We start from the raw sequence: 20,289 nt of genomic DNA on the forward strand, positions 1-20,289 counted from the left end.
CAGCACTTCTCCAGAGAAGAACACACTTCAAGATGATAAATATCAAAATGCTCTCTACTCATAGCCAGGGCTGCTAGCACAGGCTTGCCATGGTGGGGCAATACAAACGATTCTCAGCTGCCAAGAAAAATCAAACTCCAGACATTTTTCACTATTGCAAACAATGTTAGTGCTTCCACAGCAAGAAATGGCATGTGGGTTGTCAGCCTAACACTTCTGTGTTGTCAGATACAACGTGCTTGTCTTAGGAACAGATTATGTGATTTGGGGTAAAATAGTTGTGTCTCCTCATGTTTTCAGTTCAAATGGTTCTCTCTGTCCTCCTCCTCTATCAACACAGCATCATTCATATTTCATCAGCAGATAACGTGTGAAAGCCCCATTAACAGACTGACCAAAACCCCTACTCAACACCCTCCAAAATATGGTAATATTCAACCTGTAGTCAGCATGCTCCACTAATGCTCATTAACCTTCTGTTATACGCACACACATATATAAACGCTTACACGCACACATGCTGTGACGCTAACCTGGCACGGAGAGCACATCTCTCTTCTAAAGCATGTGAACAACCCATATTTTTAGATAATGCAATTACCTGCATGAAACTGATGGTGCATATTTTTACATGAAAGAAAGTCTTATCTGAGGAATTTAAAATTTAACAGGCTACAAACGTAGCTAAAGCAAAAGATAACTCCCTCATGCAAAAGCCTGCTCATAAACAGTCTATAATTACACTTGCTGCCTTTTGGTTGAAGGCACGGACTTTATTAAGCGCAAGAGCTGTTTTTCTGCAAGAACGCCCATTGGAAAGTGAGTTAAAACAAGGATGATCACATCCTGACATGCATAAAATGCTGATTGTGTCACTGGCCTTATATGCCAAGTGCTTACTCTTGCAAGGTATTTGGAGCTGTCAACGCCCGCTGAACTCAGCGAGACAAAGAGGTGCTCAGCACATCTCCAGAAACCCTTGGCACTGGGCACAGGCTTCAGATACACTCGATGTTTGCCAATAAAACATACCACAGGAATGACAGCAATTACAGAGCAACTATTTGTGCAAGCATTACTGGAACTTGGTACCAGCCTTCAGAGAAGAGAGGCTGGCAGGACAAGGGGGGTTTGCAGTAGAGCTATGGCTGTGGCTCAAAGAGCACAAACCCACCTGGCACCGAGACACAAAATAAAGTGTACCCATTTGGCTCATTACATGCAAAATACAACATGAAAACAACACTGCTTAAGGTGTCAAATGGAGACACTCAAAAATAAGAATACCAGACTGGTTACACCTATAACCTCTGCAATACATTCTGCCATAGCCTTTAGTTCTGTATGTTTGGGTGTATTAATTCTCTAGGGCATTAGCTTAACCTTAACTGGGTATTAGTTTAACCTTACTCTTCTCAGCAAGGCTCCAAACACTGCCTCGTTTGCTGCACTTTAACCAAGCCTAGCTTTGAAGACAGAACCATTTATTTACTTATTTATAAATGGCAAGATGGTATCAGAGCACTTCAAAACATCCTGGAATTTATTTCCACAACAAACATATACCTTGCCAAATGCTTGTCAAGGCTGCCTTTTTTTTTTTTTAAAAAAAAAAAAAAACAAACACACAAAAAAACCAAACAATTAAAAGCAAACAAACTACCCAAAAGATACATTTCCCATATTCTTGCACATGACTGAATCATTTTGGCTGAAACTTAGGGGAAAAAAAAAAAGCTATAAGCAGTCATTTAGATTGTAAGATAATCATGATTGGAAAAATCAACCTAACTGGTTTCAGTTCTACAAAATGAAAAGCAACTGGGAAGAAAAGAATCCTACAGTGAGAAGCACCATGCAACCATTCTATATCCCCAGGACTGTTAAAGAATGAGTTCAGTGCTAAGTGTGTAAGTGGAGAGGGAATTTCTCAAAACAAAGATTTTCATTACTTGAGAGAGAAAGGCATAACAAAAACCTTTGAATGGGAGCAATTCAGATGAGGTACTGCTTCTTTTTAACCACCAGGGAAGTAGATATGAGAGCAGCCCATTCAGAGGTGTGCCACAATTTCCATTTCTTGAAGTCTTAAAATTCCTAGCAGACAGACATCTAAAAATACGTCAGTTCTAACAGATGCTTGGAGATCAATGCCAGAATCTTCAGTGCAGTGGCCAGAGTTGTGTAGGATGGTGGGCTACAGAATCCCTCCTCCCCCCGATGCTGCTCTTCCCACAGTGAACAGCCCGAATAACCATCATTATCTTTTCAAGTGGATGAGATTTTTTTTTTTCTGAAACATATGGCTACTGCTTTCTGAGTAGTCAGAGGTCTTCTAGCATTTTACCCTTTTAATATGTACAGCAGACTTCTCCTTTTACTAAGAGTGACACCATAATGGTGGCTTACCCACACAAGAAATAGTTGCAGCAGCAGAATGCCTACCCAGGTTTCAGAAAAGTTGCAGTGAGCATAAGCTTAGCACATGCTTAAACCATGTGCTCAAAACTCACTCCCCACTTACCAGAATTTCGTCCCTGTCTTTGGAATCAGAGACAGACACACAGCAGTTATTCTGCAAAACCTCATGGCTTCCCACAGCTCCTGCTCTAGTATTAACCAGCACAGCTGACTGAAAACTTGCAATCTGTTTCTCAGTTCGATTACCATCATTTCTGCATTTCCTGCTTTCTCTTGCTGCAGTTCAGGACCATCTCTGATCCTTTTCATTTGTTTGGCAATAGTCACAGATTTTTTTTACCTTTTGCAGTAATTCAGAACCATTCCTGATGTCTCAGAGCTTGTGCAGTTTTTAATTGCATGCCTAATATATCTTTAATTCTTTTTTTTGGTTGTTCAGTGCTCTTGAGCTCCCAGGCCTTCATGTTTTTTCTACCACCCCTTCTCAGTTTATTCCACCTTTGATCCCTGTGTGCCGGTTGCCAATTTTCCCCCTTGCTCCTTATCGTGAAGCTGCCAAGGAGCACAGCAGAACTGACACAGCGAGGCACAGAGATCCTGTGGGAACGGCTGAGAATTGACAAGTGACGGCAGAACAAGTGGCAGTGACCAGGTTTTGACCCTGAGATCTGATTCCACATTTAAAGTTCCTTGAGATGATGCAGGAATAAACAGGTATTTTGATTTTACTCTTTTTTTGTGATCTCTGTTATGGAAATATGACTAGTCTAGACTCAGAGGAATCTGAGTTTTGCTGAGATTATTTGATAGACACTGGGGTCCTTATTTCCTAGAGCCAGAGCAATAGATATATGAGGAGTTGGACTTTGAGGAAGGCTGGTGGGCTGGAGAAAATCTGACTTGATGTGATGGTAATGAGGGCTCAGGCAGAGACAGCAGAAGATCCATTTTGCTGGCCCGCTGGAGGCTGACCCATGTGCTGGGAACAGTCAGAGGCTTTGGCTCCAAGCCCCCAGTATCTGCCCCATGGGCACACTGGGCTGGGGACTTGGTGGGGCAGCTCCCCCGGTGCTGAGAAATTTGACTACAAAAACAGGCCCCAGGCTCTTTGTGCTCTACCTGCCCCAGGACACCCAGACAATTGCAGAGAGTACCTATTTTTGTCACTGTATATAAATAGTAGCTGCCCACTGTAAGCACTGCCTGTGTTCTTCCCTACCCCAGCCCAACATATTACAGTTCCACAGCAGTCTTACCTTAAATCTCAATTTACTCCCAAATCCCAAGGGAGAGGGAGCTCTGTAAGGATCCAGGAGATGGGTCATGAAATTAGCATTTTTGTCTCATTAGCTTTTGAAAGCAGCAACTACAGCACAGGGGACTTGGCCCGGCGATGTACCTACATATGCACAGCAAGCTTCTACTAAACCCATCAGAGCACCACGTCTGCCTAGAGTACATTTTTCTGGCCAGAACCCATACTATTAATCTCTGCTGTGTCCTAAATCCAAAGTCTCATTTTACACCTACTGTTCTAGGAGATGCTGCATGAATAAACGAATATGCCATTCTTGTTCCTTTTGCAGATGGAGCCACTCTGGGTTCTCCCCTAGTCCTGGGGGATCCACAGGTGAGTTTGGGGATGACGTGGGGATCAAGGGGACAGCAGCAGCCCAAGAGCACTGTCAGGAGCAAGGATGCATAGGCAGTGAGACAAAGGAATACAGAAGACAAGAGGGGTAGTTTTGGGGTGAGGAAAATGAATGGCAGCGCTACCTAGAAGGCTACCAGTAATGAGGACCAGCTACGAGAAACCTGGCTGTTATCACACCGAGTTGCACTCATACATATATACGTGTGCGTTCAGAAGTCTCTTCTCAGACATGTCTGCCCTCGCTTTCATAAACAGCACACCTGGACGTGGAGATCGATGCAAAGAGATAATAATGCAAGCTCTGCTTCCATTAGGGCTAAAAGTTTAAGCACAAGCTCCCAAAATGAATGTCCAGTTTATAAAAATCCTTCATCTGGATATTACTTTGGCAATAACCACTACAGAGAAAAGAGATTTTGTGTCAGCTTGTAAAGCTATAGGTGTCTCTGCCAGCTGATATAAAGGGCAGCGTGCTGCAACTGGCCTCACCCAATATGCGTAAATGTTGTGGATACATTCCTCGCTGTTGAACTTGCTTAACTGCACAGTCTGCCCTTATTTTGTGTGGAGATCAGTCCCTTCAGATTCTCCGTGCGTATCTGCAGTGTCAGAAGGAAAGCTGACAGCCAGTGTCCCTAAAGTCAGCCCTGCTTCCCACAGAAGGTTGGAGCAAATGAGATCTCTTCCAACCCAGTCTTTCCTATGATTGTGTACAGAAGAGAAGGAACAAGATTTTAAGTTACTTCTGAGAAACTGTGTAGAAAAAAAATCTGCAGAATACACAGTTCTGGATAAATCTGGTGAAAAAAAGACCTAACTACCTTGTTCTTCTAATGCTGAAGTTTCTAAACGGTTACAAAATTTGATTAACACATCTAATAAGACAGACGGTACCTAACAGCTGTCAGTAATTATTTAGCCTCTGGCTGGCTTGTTTATCCCAAAAAGATTAAAGAAGCTGCAAATGCACTTCACAGCAGAGACAAGGAACTAAATAAGATTATTAGCCTTTATGAGAATGAGCACTTCACCAATAAAAATGACAGGGGAGAGCTCAGCGCCAAGATGACGTACCTCGGGAAGCGCTGTGGGATCTAGTTATCACAGAAACGGAATTCGCCAGTCGCCGTCGTGGATACTGTCTGTGATGCAATAGATGAGAATGTGCATGGGCATGAACATGCACGCTTTGCCAGGAGATGGAGAAACACCATTCACAGGGGCTGTCTGTGCTTAAAGTTTCTTAAATTATGGCACAGAAAACAGAAGTTATTCTCCGGAACCAATTTGCATTGTTCTGCGTAGCAGATACCTGTCATTAATCTGATGGCAACATCTGGGGCTGTCTATTTTACTGCCACTCTGATTGCTAGGAGTAAGATTGCCATTAGCACAAGTTTACTTCTAAAGGTTGGTATATGCTAAATCTCTTACTCTGAGGAAGATTTATGCCAAGATTTTGGGCCAGACAGTGAGAAATACTGTATTCCCCCTGCAGCCAGAAGAAGTCAGCACAGAGAGATGGAAATGGATGGAAAACAGTCAGCAGGGAATCTAAATGATTAACAGATAGATGGCTCTGCCAGGCAGTACCATGCTAAAGGTTAAGCTTGGTTTTAAATGAGAGTCTACACATTTAAAGCACCTCCCTCTACTTAAAGCTTATTATGGAGAGCTATGAAGCCAGTGAATTGCCTTTTGATTACATCTAGGAGACTGCAAACACCCCAGAGATGGGGTCTTTCCTCTTCCAAGTATTAATATTTGCACAGCAGGTGGGACCAGAAGAACTATCTTTGTGGGGATCTCAGGACTATAATAAAATACAAACAACAGTTACCAGGAGGTATCTACTCTGTGCCGCTGTTACGTTAAGCAAGCATAATGTTATATTTAAGTGAAGAGAAAAGTGACACTGAAAACAGCTGAATTAACCATTAGAGGTGTGTATTCTGTGCTGCACTGTCCTTCAAGGAACTCGTGAGCTGAACACATTTTTTGGTTACCTACTAACCAAATTTTTACATCAGAGTGCAATGGCATTAAATATTAACCAGTTCCCCAGAGGGCTTGAGATTATTTCCTTCTAAATAGGCTAAAACCCTACAGTTAAAAATTATAGCTGACATTTTAAAACTCAGCAACTAACTTCAAGTTACAATGAATAAGTGGAAGACAAGAGCTGATGGGAAATAGTCTTCCCTGGCTTCTTGTCATCCTCTTTTACTGTTTAGCCTTCAGTAATGCAATGAACGGTGGGTGGCTGTTGGTATTCAGGTGGGTATAATATGCAGTACCTTAGAAACTGCAATTTAGCATTAATTAGCATCCACTTTATTTAAAGTTAATGGCGAAGATAGTTGTCCATTAAACAAATGAAAGTGAAAATTAGAGTCTAATTGTCAAAGAAGGTGCCTAAAGAGGATCTGACAGTTACGTGTTTTTTTTCCTTATTTCAGATTAAAATTTAAATCAACATCCAGATAGAGTACAAGGTTGTTTTTTTTTCTCATTTTGTTTTTTATCTTTTACATAGAGCAAAGTTAAATACACACATTTTAAGTTTAATTCTCACAAGGAAATGAGTGGTAGCTGGGTTTAGCAAAACAATGCCATATTTGTGGAATACTAATTAAGAAGCCCCAACCCAAAACAACTCTCCTCTCTGTTTTAATAGAACATTGGTGCATATCGAACTCTGTCATCAACTATTACTCAAATTGAAATAGGTCAGGTCCCTGAACACCTGTAAATTAACCTGGAAATTCCCTCAATTAATGAAACCTTGTCTGCCTGAATTTATCCTGCCTTCCCCATAACACTTGGACAATCATGGCTATAGCATGCAAAATTAATCTCATTCTGTTACTTTCTGTGGAAGGGCATTTTGATTGCGCTCTGACCCATGAGAAAAAGGTTAATACTTGTTCATTCTCCTCCACATTTTGCTCAGCAGACATCCAACTCCTGCAGGCCAAACCAGCAGGCTTACTTGAGACAACAGTCATAGGGCGTGAAGAACTGGACTGCACAGCTAAGACCTGAATTTGCAGTTCCTCACCATACACATCCTTAAAGCAACATGCTTACACTGGTTTAAAGAGAAACCAGTGTAAACCAGTATCTCGTTTTCTTACCACCTCTATATCAACACAGAGAGTTTCATATTTAACTTACTTTGAAAAATTATTCTTTTTCGAAAAGTACTTTAGTTATTCAAAACTATCAGTTGTTCTGTCACCTTCTTCCCTTTCTAACAGCTTGTACATGAGGTTTGCTCTGGAGCAGCACGCTGTGTCGCAGGCTGCCATCACCCCTGCGATTTATAGGCAATTCCAACCAAGCAGATCTTTATCTTTCCCAGAGTTTGCTCCAGTTTTTTCTTAAGGTTTAACTCTCCTGCTCTGGACATGAGGAGTTGGGCCACTCCTGCTCTAAGAAGGGAGTAATGAGGGATGGAGCAGGGAGGCAGAAGCACAGGTGAGTGTTTACTCTTCTTTGGGACTGCTCTAGACTTGATTGCAGCCCAGCCCATTAGCGAAGCAGAACCTTTACCATTCACACTTCCTGTCTTTGGTACCTGCTCTGTGATAAATGCACTCCCATCGGAACCTCAGCAATGAAATGAAATAAGCAAGACAATTTTCCAGTGTTTAAGGTTTTCTCTCATAGAGTACAGGCTTATTACCAATACTCATGCAAACAGTATGTTGTTATTACACTCACTATCAATGATGCTATTTGTAACTTATTCTTACACCATCAGAGATATGCACTGCAGAAACTGGAATGAATTAAGTGAATGCTCTTGATTTAAAAAAAAAGCTGCCAGCTTTGAATAACAACATAAGTGACACAGTAATTAAAAACAAACAAAATGGTACTATCCAAGTAGCTGAGGTTTAGTGGTGGATTAAGGAAAGCAGGTACATAACACCAACTTCTCTGGTGTTGTTTTTGACTGGGTGGTCTTCAACTACACAGAGAAGATGCTCATCTTCACTTACAGCCAAGTCCTAATCCCATAGCTAGAATAAAATAAAATAATACTTCAAAAACTGTATAGGGACAGGAAAGAACGTTGTTCAAACACTGGGCTAGGATCAGAAAAATCCGTCTTACCCTCAGCCTGTACAGAGTGTGCGTTCCCACCAGAGGAGATAAGCCCATCGCTGCCTGCAGCCTCGCTCACCCGCACTGAGGCTTCCTTAGCTCCCACGTGGCTCTGCCAGACTCAAAGCGGAACTGAGCCAAGGGTTTCTGCTTGCTGCTCCATCTCCAGTCACCAACACCATCTCCCAACCTAACCCCTTCAGTTCTTGAGTCCTTACACAACAGGTATCCTCTCTGTGCTGGCGGCCTGCTCCTTCCAACACGCTCCTGAAATGGAATTTGTAGCCTCAGGCCCTGATTCAAGCATATTCTGCCAAAATACGGTGTTGAGGATAAGTGCTGCAGAATATTATCAAAGTGCTCAGTCTTCAAGGAAGACTCAGTTCTCCTCACAAGAAAGAAACTTGTTCTTTCCCTTCTAAATATTCGCAATGTTTAATCCAAGTGAACCTAGATTGAAAATGAGCTTATATATAGATATAAACACATATAGAAATATAATGGCCCTAAGAGAGCCATCAGAGATGAGCTGAGAACAAACCTGGAATGATTTAAGATGTTTCTGCTGGTCAGGACTTAGCTGAAACAGAGAAAGTGTACTCACATGATGTGACACAAGTTAGTTTTAAGTCACCACCACTGACCAGAGGTGCCCCTAAATCTATTTAATGGGATAGTCAGTTACGGAATGAAGTTAAAAGAGCATGTCTGATCTATATGCATAATTATTTCAACCAGATATGCAAATTAAGCCCTGTGGGCCAGTCCTTGAAGAGGCAGAGGCAAAAAAGCAGCTGATGTAGGACTTGGAAGTAACAGGCAGTTTCAAACTTGGGCGAGCACAGATCTCAGTCTTGTGGCCAAGCAGAGCCCCTTATTTTGAAAATAAAGTCTAGTTATGGCACGTTTAAATGTGGGGGGACTGCCTGGTCTCCAACGCAACACCACAGAACTCGGACCACACCGGCTACGGAAAGAGCCGCAGAGACCGGGTGAGCAGGTGCCCACACTGACCCGTCCTGCAGCAGCGCTCCTCCGCAACACAGCCAGCTGCTGCATCCAGAGCTCGCCCAGGAAGGGTTATTTCCAGACAGGCTGTCTCAGAATAGCAAAAATCCAAGAGTTTAAGAAATGTAGAGCATTTTCCTTAGGAACCGTCACACACTTGAGCTTCACCCTGCCCCGTTCAGCTGCTGTTCCCATCTGTACCCTCTGTTTGGTTTTCTGCTCATGTTCTAAAACTGAGTTGGTAAGCAGAAAATCATAGTTACTGAATAAACTACTGCCAAAAAACTCTAGAAGATATGCTGAAGAGCAATGAGGTTGCTGTGCTACAGGCAAAGAGCAACTTCCAGTCGAGAGAAGCTCTGTACAGTTTCCCACTGGTGTGGTTAGAAGGAAAGTCCTGCCTGGCTCCCCATGGCTCATGGGATCACACACACCTGCTGCTCCCTGTAGCCATTTGAAGGCTGCAATGTGCAATTTCATTTTGCATTTAGTGGTTTCCACTCCTTCCATCTGCTCATAGTTCCTGCCTTGTATTCGATCTAGCAATCACCAGTTAGGTCAGGTTTACGTAAAAATTTTGCCCTTGAATGCAGCATATCCTCAAGAAACTCGATCTGAAGACATGAGCACCAACATCCTTAGCAGTGTTTCTTGGTGGTGAACTGTCCCCACTTGCTAAAAATACCTGCTTATTTTCTAATTTAAATTCATCAACCACTAGGTTTTCTTTATGTCTTTCTTTGCTGGTTTAAATAAATCTTCATGGTCTTCCTCCCTCCATGAACACACTATCCATTAAAGAACTCCCCTCTCTTCTCTTTTTGATAAGCTAAATACACTGAATTCTTATATACACACACTTATCTCTAATTGCTGTCTTCACTGCAGAACAAAGAAAACTTTGAATCTAAAATTGTAATCTTCCTTCCCTGTAGCTTTCTAAAAAGCTCTCCTTACACAACTTCCAGTTTCTATTTAGTCCCTTTTCCATTTGAGTGCTATCCTCTTAATTTTATTTGTGATAGCCCTTCTGAATCAGCATTTCTGATTGGGACTTCCCTGTATTTGCTCATGAGCCCCAGCATCTACATACTAGCCTCAGTTCCAGGGTTCAAGTTTTCCTTTCATAGCAAGGTCCAGACAGGACTAACTTGTGTGATGCTTCTTGTATCAGAAAAACAGACAATTGTTGTATGGTGTGAGCTATGTCTTTTCTGTATACGTCACTGCAGGATGCTTACACTCTCAACGTTGTAGTTTTGTTTCCCACAGCCATCCTTCCATGAACTTCATCTGCTGAGTTTTGCTCATATCCTTCAGCACAGGCATCTTTCTTTGGATGCTGCACAGCAAGCCCAGATCTCATCTCTCCATAGCTATATAGATGGTCCATCACATCATGCACTTGTCCAACAGGCAGTGGGTACAGCTCCTACCCAGGAATTACATGGACTTGTACCATTTTGACAAACCCAATGGGATCTGCTGTCCAGGAGTCTCTGCTACACCTGCAGCACCTGGCGCCAAGGGACGGGCAGCAGGTGCCAACAGTGGGTACCTAAAGGGCTGACATTCTCAATACAAAAAGAGCTCTAAAAAATGCACTTTGTGTAGGAACTACCCTGAAAGTGCAGGATTTCTTACGGCTGAGACTCTTGCTTCAGATTGTGTTTTCACTTATTTCAATGTGATGTCTGAAATTCAGTTATTAGGAGTGTTCAGCTTATCAGTTAAATGGATTTTTGAGTAGCTCTTCATCATCTCCCTTCAATATTGTCAGGTTTTGAGGGAAGATTGTTTATAAGCCATTATACAGAGCTATCTTTTATGTGTGCTAAGAGCTCTTTCTCCAAGATCTTTACACTCACACTCCAACGTATAATCAGCTTTTACAGCTATATTAAAATCTTCAGAATAGGTGGTTGGTTTTTATAGTGGAAATCCTCAGTATATTCTTAACTATATCATTGCTCAATACAGGAGTAGACATATGTTTAACTTAATATATACTATATACAACATTTTATCATGAAAACTGCAATTACTTTCAACAGAACAACAGTTTCCAACCAGCAAAGCTGACCTGACTGTTCTTCTCTCAGCAAATGCTGAAACCAGCACTTACACATTGCAAAACAGAATAAAATCTCCCATCTGACAGGAGAAATTATAAAAACTAACGCTCATTCCGCAAATAGCTTTAAATGCCATATAACGTGGGTGTAAATTAGGGTACCATTAGAGCTATAGTCATTTACACCAGGCCTCTAACTAGCCTATAACCCTGTGGAACTCTAGTATTAATTACTAGTGCTTTTTAAGTGAATGGACTATTGTCAGTTCTCTCAGCAGGCGTTCTGTGTTACTGGGTGGATTGCCTCACATTCATCTGATACACCGAGACTTACGGCATATCCTGTAACTTCCCAGCAAAAGAAATCAAAAGTTTTAAATGTTGTTTCCTACTACAGCTCTAAATGTATTTCCTTCACGTTTGTGCAGAAAGAAGGAAGAATGACAGTAATCTGACAATATAGAGCCTTTTACTAGTCTTTGCAATCAGATCTTTGGGACTTCTGTTGCCATCACACGCTGCAATCACTTCATACAAACGAGAAAACAACACAGAGTGTCCTGATAAAGCTCAGCACATAAACCAGCTCAGCCTGTGCATACTACATTCATCTTTATGGTTAGTGCTTTATTTTGATAACTGCTGTATTAGTGTCCTTTAAGTAATATTTGTCTAACACTGAGATAATCGATCTAATTTGAGAGTCAAATATAACACGTTTAAATCTATATCTAAACTCCATACATTGTGCGTTCTAGCAGTAGTAACAGAGCTGAATGCTGTGAGGCATATTAACGAATCTCATCTGCAATTTGCTACTTGTTGTAAAATAACTTTGTCATAGAAGTTCTGCAACCAATTGACTACGTGTGTGAAGTCAGCAGAACAACTCATTTCCTACTATAATAAGACGCCATTCTCTGGGTGGGATGGTTGGTTGACAAAAGAAATGGATTTCCTAAGAATGGAAGCACACAATTGCCTTTCTTAGTTGGTCTATTATTCACTGTCAATCCAATGACCTTGCCATTTGTTTTTTCAGTGTTCATTTGGAGTTTTCTTTTTCATTGAAAAGGACACATCGCCTTCTCCCAGATAACTGTTTCTTTAAATTATGTAAGTACTCGTTTTCACAACCACTTCTCAACTCACAGTTGCACGTTTCCCTTATTCCTCCTCTGTATTTGTGCATTGTCCGGCTCCTCAACCAGCAAACACTGACCTAACTCCATTGACTCTTACAAATTCACTCCAAAGTTTAGCATATGTTCCCCAAACTTATCAGGCACCCACCTTCTGGAAGTGATGACTGTTCAAGGCCCTGCATCTTAGAACATGGGAAAATAAAAAATAAATCCAAAGCTGCTGTGCATACATTAATAGTAATTAGGAAGGTTCGCATGGTAACCAATACAGTCTTGTCAGGAAGACTTGCATCTTCCGACAGTCCAAAACATTTATTTTTAATGAACTTGTAGGAGATCCTATTTACTCCCGGTCTTTTCCTTTCCCTCACAGCTGTATTTCTTGGTCTAATAAAAAGATTTCAGCTCTCTCTGCCAAGCTTTCTCATAATTAGTAACTGTGAGTGCACTAGCTGACATTACCATTGGACATTCTGATGACACTTGGAATATAAACCCACAAATTAGGTCACCTGTCCTCAACACACTCTCCATTTCCTTTCTGTATTTTTATTGTATTTCTACAAATACCCTCAGTACAGAGAAAGAAGAAAAATAATCTCATATGGATAACTTTTCACATTAATATTTAAAAAAGGGGGGAGATGGCAAAGGAGTATTTGAACATTTTATGTATCTGTGCTTTCTGGGGTACCCATGAGTGAAGGGATTCCCTGATCCGTGTTTATTTGCCAGGACATCAATTTAATTTCTCTGTTTGAGGCCACTGTGTTTTCACCCATGGTTCTTTCCATTCTTTCAGGCTGAACTGAAATGGTGTTTTTCTGCAGCTTAGTAATATATAATTATTTTCAAATATCTTTCACTAGATGAAATTAGAGCAATCATTTTGCTATAGTAGACACTTATTTTCTTTTATAGCTTTCCTGGCTGCTCGAGGGTAACATGATCAGAACAAGACAAGTTTTGTAGTCTTGATATTCACTGATAATTTTACTGTAAATCCTCTGACAGTCTTCCACTATTGCATTTATCTGCACATCTGAGCAATGCAAAAAAACCTAAAAAACACCACAAACCATGAAGTATCCAATTCAATCCTGGCAGAAACAGCACAGTTCCCTTGGACACTAATGCATATTGCACCTAGTAATATCATGATATGGCCCAAGACTACATTTTCTCCTTCCACACCCTCAAATAGCTCTAAGAATATGGCAAGGCTCTAGATCTTGTTAAAAACTCATGCATTCTGAGCCTTCATTTCTTTCTTTCTTCAACCTCACTGGGACAATAAAAGATTGTTTCTCCCACCTTACTCAAAGTTTTAGCTCTTTTTATAGTTTTTAATTTTAAAGATGATGCCTCACGCTAAATACATGTTCTTTGACTTCCTGACCCTGTGGTGGAAATGCAGCCAAGTTCATTGAAATCAATCAACTAAATGTCATCAACACACATTTACCTCTACCCCCCTCACGCACAGAACAGGCATCGGCACTGACTACCAAGACACATAATGGAAAATGTTATTTCACAAATAACGTTTTTTTCTGGCACACATTAACTCATTATGCCTGCCCTAAGTGTACTGAGCTTTTTCTCAGTCTTCCCAGTGGTTTCTCTAAAGCCAAGCCAGCATGGGGATACACAGTTTGAGAGAGAGTGAATGGAGAAGTGATAACTATAATAACTGCTTAAAAAAATATGTATTACAAAAGCAAGCATTTCTCTAACTCTGCTAAATGACATCTCTGAGATAGCACTAACTTTAGCAGAATCACAAATAGCCATCTCAGAAATACACAGGTTTGCCTCACTAAAAGTGACGGTAACCTTTCTTTAGCTCTTACCTCAAAAGACTAAAGGAATATATCCCTGAGACCAAGAGATTATTCATAGGCAGACAGGGTCAAAGTCCTTTACAACAATGCAGATTGCACAATTTATTTTGTTTTTACTGACACATTCTGTTCTGCAACCAGTCTTGATACTAATATTCAGAACACACCACTGCAAAAATAATCCCTCAGTATATATATTGAAAAAAAAAGAAAAGAAAAAGAAAAAAATTCTCTCTCCGTAAGAAGTTTGACTCCAGTGCTTAAGTGTAACTCACAAGTACTGACACAAGAGACTTTGGCTTACTATCAGTAAGAATGAATTAGAATAAACTGTGAATCCCACAGCTCCAGTTAATAGAAGCATAGAGAGAAAATTGGCAGGTAGCTGTTAAGACAGTGGGGCTGAACTGCTGATATTGACAATGCCTCTAAATAGATTTTTTCAAAGACAAACACATTTTATTGCATACGAACATAATGCATTCTTCCACTTTGGGCTAGTAAGAGATTTTTTAAAGAAACAGGGAGAACAACCACTTTATAAGATACTCAGAAGAGCAGATTCAGTCACTGCATTTTATTCAACTTCCCATATGCTCCTGAAGCTTACATGTGTTTTTGATGGAGAACAACATGCTACTGATGTGAGGTTCTAACTTTGCCCTAGACACGCATGCTGCAAAACTACAGTTTTAAGATTTACATTTTAAAGTGCTTATATGTCTCATGTTAAGTAGAATCTGAGCACGAAGACGGGTAGGTCATTTACTGCAGCTCCTATATAATGCTCACCCTCCAAGTTGGCTTTGGCAAAAGCAGCAGCCACCACTGCCGGAGGTGCCTGAAAACAGCTGTTAAGTGGTGCTCTTAATAACCTTATCCATTAAGGCTCCAGAGTAGCAGAACGCTGTAGAACACTTAAGCGGGATTTTCAAAACCACTTGGCATTTGTCAATCTTTTTTCCAGTGAGATCAGAGTTTTACCATTGCCCCTAGTAAGAACATAATTAGGCTAGTGCTGAAGTGCTATCAAACGCCTAATGATGTCTCCACACTGCCCCTAATACATATGCAAAATGAAGACTGCCTATCCAGACACATTAAATATCTGGGCACCAAAAACTGCCAACCGTGGATTACATTTAACTCAGACTTGGGCACCTCCACCCATCAAAGCATCGTGGAGATGGACACAAAAGGGTGTGATACTGTCTCTGCGAAAGCCCAAGGCAACCAATCTGTTAGAATGGATTAACAGTATTTCCCTGACTAAACCAGCTTGAGATCCAACTACACTGCATGTCATGCCCTACACTTGAACTATTCCTGCCAGTTTAAGTGAGTTAGTACAAAAGTAAAATGCTAGTTGTAAAAGAATACAGCTTCTGGTAAATCCTGCTCACTGCGTAGGATGCCCGATTTCCACCATTACATGGCATATAAGAACCTGGAAGATGTTATCTGAAAAAATACTGTCTTCGGGATGGAAGGTGTCTTGGGAAAAAAAGCTTTAAGGTGGTATATGAGACCCAAGCAGAGATGGAAGGCAGATGGAAAGTGCTCGAGCAGGTAGAAAAGAAGAAACAAAGACTTACGATTATTAAAAAAGAAATTAAAAGGTGAAAGCAGGACTGGCATGCAGCACAAAGCAAGGACACAAAGCAGAAAGGAGCAGGTCTCTTGGGCGACCTTTTTGCTGCTGCAGGTTTGCAAACAAATACATCAATTTAGTGAGCTTTGGAGAAGGTGATTAATTTTTACCTTTCAGAAATCAACAGCTTTTGGCCTTAAAGTCTGAACTAAATTCAAAGGCTTCAGAACAGAAGCAATAAAATAACGACAAAGAAAGGAATACAGCGCTATAAGGCTAAATACACCACTCAAGTTTCAATATATGAACAACATATGAACAAAGATAAATGAATGTCACTGAAAAAAACCATCCCCATAGTTACACTTCTGTGCCAAACAAAGCTGGAAGCCAAGGGTCAGATGCTTTTGTTTGGAAATGACATCACAAGCAAGGAGTTTAAGGCCAGCCATGCCTGCCTTCTCCTTTGCTGTACTGAGGCAAATGATGGTAAGAAATCTGCACCACACACCAAGCTTGTAGCAAACCCACAATTCAGACAATAATCCTGTAGACTTGCATTACAAAGCGGACTGTTAGGATAAACGTTTTCAGAGATCGCTTTGTTTAAGAGCTATTTTGCTTCAATGTGAACTCATATTGTTGCAGTGGTGGGACTGATGACTATTCTGAATGCTTTCAGGTGAACACCGCAACAAAGTGCTAAAAACCACCTACAGTAAAACGTGGCCAGACACCTTAGCTTGAAATTGAGGTGCGAAAGGCTGCCTACTAACTTTGTCTGAACAGCTGACTTCACAGTCTGGTTATCTTTATTTGACTCAATGGAATTGCTGTTCTAAAGCTCACTAGAATCAAGATCTCCATTAAACTATACCCAGATTTGGATCAGGCTCTTGTGTTTTTTCTTTTCCCTTCTTAGCAAGGCACAGCATGGCTGCACAGGGAGACTTGGCTTGATCTGGCTGCTTATTAGAGAATCTACATGCAGGTACACAAAAAAGCTATGAGCAGCTCTACCCTTTGTCTCCAGGGAAATCACTTTTCATTTTAGGTATGTTGATGGATCATAGGGCAACCACCATGGCACACAGGATGAGCTATTAGTGAGTTTGTCCCATAAGTTATCTGCAGTTGAGATAGAGAGAGAAAAGTTTCATTTGCCTTAAAGGCAGAAATGTTCCACTGAGTGGGATGATTGACTGACCTTGGAGCACTGAGGCTGATCATTTGGCACTAGTGTAAAAGAAAAATTCATCATTACTGATGATTTTTGACTGCCCTAGAAAACCCAAATATTAATATGGTTTAATACAGCACAACTGAAAATCCAGAATGCAATAAAGCTTTCATATCATGCTAGCACAGGGATTTCTTTGTGTTATTCATTCAAAGAGTAGGATATTTTCCCTCTCTATTTCAAGTCATTCTTTCAGGAGCTGAAACAACATGGTATTTCATTTGAGTACTTTTCACCACCCTTTCAATATATGGACTCACAGGCATTCTCAGTCTTCCATAAATGATAACATTTTTGTCCACATCTTACCACAAATTCTGAACACAGAGTCCTTGGAACATTTCCCAAAGAAATACTTGGATAGATGCTGTATAAGTAAAACAGGATGAGGTACTTCGACACTAGAAAACTCTACTCCACAGTAAAAGTAGAGATAGAAAAGGTATTCTTTACTGAGACAGGTGATGGTAACCTTTAGAGGATAAACAGCCCAAGTCTATGATGTACAATCATGTACACGAGACCCTCAAAGGTCATGAGTCAAAGACACTATATTTTTCATAACCTGAAATTGGGATGCCACTTGTAGAAAAGAAATAATAGTCTACCTTGAAATAGTGTAAAATACAAATTAGCCACAGGGGATTCACATTTTCTAATTAAATGCCGATTAAAATCAATTAAGAAGCTATAGCAGTCCTGCACTAATAAGGGAAGTCATATTATTACCCCTGCATTAAGTACTGTATCATCCACTAATTCCCTTTAATCACAGTGAATGGACCTAGACTAATATTACAGCAGATTGAAGCAATGAATTACACAGGTTCAGTGTTTCCTAGCCAAAGTAACACATTTTCCTGTATACTACACACAATGGTGACTCTAAATGTGATCTCATGAAAATTATAAGAGGTGTCACCTCCCATTTTTAATTCCTTCATATTTCAACAGTGGTTTTGAACTCTACGGGTTGCTAGTAGTAAATTTTACTTGTCCTTTTAAAATGCAGGTAGAACTATAAAGCACTGTCTTGCCACTATGTTTTAAGGCTCAAGTGATGAACAAAAAAAAGCACAAAGATTAAGCCAATATGTAATCTAGTAAAAGAACAGAAATAGGTATGAAAAATGTTAGGGGATGAGACAAAAGGACCCAAACATCTTATGGTCATATGATGTCCTAACTTTCCAAACAGAAGTATCATGAATGAGCAAGAAAACAAAGCTGGATCTTTCCATTTGGTTTATAGAAAAGAGCAAATAATCTTATGGTCTGGGTAGGGCAAACCCAACTTCAAACAAGAGCAGGAAAGACATTCCTTCAAGAGTTCTCCAGGACACCCTGAACTGGGCTCAAATAGCTAATTAGCCTCCTCATAAGCAACTGAAAGGCTGCAGAAGTTAAATAAGTATTAACTTTGGTAACATGCTTTGTTGGGTTTTTTTTGCTTTGTAACTTGGTCTCACTATTGCAAATCTATGTTCCTTTAGGAAGCAATAAAGCTGGTTCTCTAGTAACCTACACAAAGCATATCATTGCTCCGCTCCTTCAGGCAAAGGCAGAAACTCAATGAGGCTCTGGCAAATTCCTGAAGTGCATCACCCTATGGGATATCGGTCTGGGAATTTTCTGAATGTCTGGAGAAGCCTGTCCCAGAACTGTACAAGTTCGTTTGTAGGAGTCTAACACAACTTGTCCACTTGTGGAGAAGAGGGGCCTGTGTCTCTTCACCAATGGAAAGAGTAATGTGAGGACACGAAACTCAGAGCTCAGGTTTTGCGTTTCCATTGATGGTATGTTTCTGGTATCTGAGTTGTAACTGTTTCTTATTGGATTCACTTCTACAAAGCCTATCTGGCTTGTTGAAGCAGCCACACACCATTATGTTAGTGCTTTCTTAGGCAATGGAATTTGCAAATAAGGCAGAGCCCTGCCTAGTCAGGGCACTTGTTAAAGAGGCATTTACTAGTGCGTCTATCAGAGCTAAATTATAAACTTCTCACTCATACTGGCCACTAAACATAAATGTGTCTTCAAATATTTTATAGTGATTATACTGCTAGGCTGAATGGTGCTGACAGTATATTCATGGCTACTGATATGATCATTTTTAATGCAATTTCCATACTTCACTAAGCTTTTTTTTCCCCCTAAGGTGCAGTCTCTCTGCAAGACATGCCGCTTTGCTCTGTAATTACACAGGAAGCTGGAACAGAAGAATTTCTATGGTTATGTTTAGCAACCTTATCAAAACTACAATGGGAAAGGGAACCAGTATTGTTTTCCAGACTGGCTCTGCTTACCACACTAATACTTGACAGAGAACAGGTATGATTGTTGCGTTGCCTCAAAGCATTCGAGAATATGGGATCTGCCATACTGGTTCCAACCCAGCCTGTATCTCAAGGGTGCCCAGCAGGAACCATCATGCAGAGACAGCACAGGAAGGTGGGAGAAACTAAGTGCTTTACATTGATCACTATTTCAGAACATAAAGTCATCAGCACAAAGCCAGTGCTCCTGACAAGTGAAGAAATGCTACAGTTTACCCACAATTTAAATGGAGCATGGTGACGCAGAGAGGATCAGCAACTCATACGGTGGCATGTGGTGACTCAGGGAGCTGAACATGGGATAGAACTGGCAATATGACTCTCAAAACATTACTGAAAATGAGTACTGTATGACTCTGGATGTATTATTTCCAGAACACTCAGTCCCTCCTGAATATTCTTGAAGTCTTTACTATGGGGACCCTCTGGAAGGCAAGGCCTTGCTGTGGACCCTGCACGGAACTCCCCCAGCCCATAAGGGCTGCAACCCCAAATACCCTGCAAACCAGGGCATGGGGCTTTAGGGGATGAGAAAAATCAGAGAATGAAAGAGAGGAACATTAATTGGCAAAGTAACAATCTGTAAAATGTCTTTAAAATTAAACCTGTAGTGTTTATCTATATCTTATCCTTCGGAAACTTATAGCCCCCTCCAATAGCCTCAAGCTCACAGCCTGGGCAATTAAAATACTTTCTGTTCAATGAGAGGAAACTAATCTACCTGAGCTCTCATTTTGGGATGAGCCTTCATGCCTGAATGCAGATGAAAATCTGAAGAAGGACTGGTAGTACAACATGCTACTAACAGAAACACTTGGAACAGTGTACGTTGTAAAAAAAATTCCATGTTTGCTTTTTAATAA

At 40.7% G+C, this 20,289-nt stretch overlaps 1 long non-coding RNA gene across 1 annotated transcript; it reads left to right on the top strand.

Annotated features, from left to right (window-relative positions):
• The first annotated feature begins 2,905 nt into the window (after positions 1–2,905).
• Positions 2,906–19,732, top strand: LOC110360595 (uncharacterized). Its single transcript, XR_010474773.1, has 4 exons — positions 2,906–3,135; positions 4,008–4,051; positions 12,313–12,386; positions 19,249–19,732. It is a non-coding gene; the product is annotated as an uncharacterized LOC110360595 (long non-coding RNA).
• Positions 19,733–20,289: the final 557 nt, after the last annotated feature.

Source organism: Columba livia, chromosome 9 (genome assembly GCF_036013475.1).
Source record: "Columba livia isolate bColLiv1 breed racing homer chromosome 9, bColLiv1.pat.W.v2, whole genome shotgun sequence".
Lineage (NCBI taxonomy): Eukaryota > Metazoa > Chordata > Aves > Columbiformes > Columbidae > Columba > Columba livia.